This window comes from Ammodytes marinus, assembly GCF_949987685.1.
Source record: "Ammodytes marinus genome assembly, chromosome: 7".
In the NCBI taxonomy this organism is placed as follows: Eukaryota; Metazoa; Chordata; class Actinopteri; order Uranoscopiformes; family Ammodytidae; genus Ammodytes; species Ammodytes marinus.
The window spans coordinates 630,512-632,412 of record NC_137211.1 but is presented as its reverse complement, the minus strand read 5'-3'; the positions used below and the strand labels follow the sequence as shown (position 1 = coordinate 632,412).

At 41.1% G+C, this 1,901-nt stretch overlaps 1 protein-coding gene across 1 annotated transcript in view; it reads right to left on the bottom strand.

Moving 5' to 3' along the window:
• The window catches only part of LOC307253521 (transcription factor E3-like), a gene marked incomplete at its 3' end in the record, with an annotated part of 17,260 nt that extends 17,168 nt beyond the window's left edge, over window positions 1–92 (bottom strand). Inside the window, exon 1 of the mRNA XM_080031628.1 lies at window positions 1–92. This exon is cut by the window's left edge and continues 305 nt beyond it.
• Between the last annotated feature and the right edge of the window lie 1,809 nt (window positions 93–1,901).

Genomic DNA, 1,901 nt, shown 5'->3' with positions numbered 1-1,901 from the left:
CACAGACAGGTAAACAGACAGACAGACAGGTAGACAGAGAGAGAGAGAAAAAGGAAGGGAGAGACAGAAGAGTGCAAGTTCGAGTGTAGCTCTGAAAGTACAGTCTGAATACTGAGTTACAGACAGACAGCTGGGAGCGTAGATATACAACACATAGATCCGGTCAAGGCATTATCTATGGATGGAGTCGACATACTGTATGTAGGTGAAAAATAAAATAATAAAAACTATTCTCCTGTTCTTCTAAATTAATTTATGAGCTGTGAAACTTTTTTTTTACACAAAAAAACTGTGTAATTTTTATTTATTTTTTAACCTTTATTTCTACAGGTAAATCCCATTGAGACCGAAGACTCTTTTACAAGGGAGACCTGTTTTCCTTTCCCACGTTACCATTCACACACACATTCATACACCGATAGCAGGCTAACTATCGACATTCACACGAGGCAAGGTGGGTTAAGTGTCTTGCCCAAGGACACAACAACTATGACACAGGTGGCAGGGCGGGGATCGAACCTCCAACCCTTTGATCATCGGCCGACCCGCTCTACCAACTGAGACACAGTCGCCCCAAAATAATAAATAATAAAGAAATAAGAATAAAAAAATTTAGAAGGAGAAATTTAAAAACTTTTTTACTGACTGCCCTTTTTATTATTTTTAAACTGCGAAACAAATTTCTATTTTTTTATTTTCTTGAACATCATGCATTTTAACTGGAGACTTAATTTTTTATTTTTGGTACAAATTTAACTCTTATTTTGTAAAAAAAAAATATCAAATTTGTAAAATGACAAAATAATATATAGCCCGTATAGCCAATATATATATTTATTTATTTCTGTATAAGTAACATAGATATAAATAGGTTTTATTCACTTAACCCCAATATTAAGTGTGGCTCAGGTGGTAGAGCGGGTCGGCCGATGATCAAAGGGTTGGAGGTTCGATCCCCGCCCTGCCACCTGTGTCATGGTTGTTGGGCAAGACACTTCACCCACCTTGCCTCGTGTGAATGTCGATAGTTAGCTGCTGCTATCGGTGTATGAATGTGTGGGTGAATGGTAACGTGGGAAAGGAAAACAGGTCTCCCTTGATAAAGAGTCTTCGGTCTCTATGGGATTTACCTGTAGAAATAAAGGTTAGATTATCATTCTGGACAGCGGCACTAACTTAACATCCTCAATTTTCTGTGTGTTAAACAAATTGTAGCAAATGATTTCTAATTGCAAATGTTTAATATGAACTTTAAGAGATAAAATATCTGATGAGAATAACTGAATATTGGTCTTTCAAGCAACAATACGTGGTAAATCATTTGGAAATAGCACAGGTAGAAATAGAATACACCTTTTATTTCCAAATCAGTGGAGAGCTGTTTTCTATCTGTCCTATTTCTATGAGTGAGTCATCCTCAGGGGGCGGGTCTTACGGTCTGGACTGATCTCCTCTGGACCAATCCGGTGCGTCTGTTCCCTCCAGCAGCCAATAGGATCACAGCCTGGTTCGCTCACGGCCAATCAGCGTCCGCCTGCTGCCGTGGAAGCGAGGGCGCCATCTTGTTTGTTTTCGTCTCATCCCACACGCACACACACACACACAAACACACACACACACACACACACACACACACACACACACACACACACACACACACACACACACACACACACACACACACACAAACACACACACATCCCAGTTACGGGAAGCAGCGCGCGGGGAAATCCCACTGAATCCGAGGTTACGTCAGCGCGTCAGCTGAGAACAGAGTGACGTGAGAGCCGACCAATCAGAGGGCAGGACAGAGGCGAAGAGGCGGGACTGGCTTCACCTTGAGAAGACCGGTTTAGGTTTTATTTATTTAACTTTTATTTATCCTCGAGAGACCAATTGAG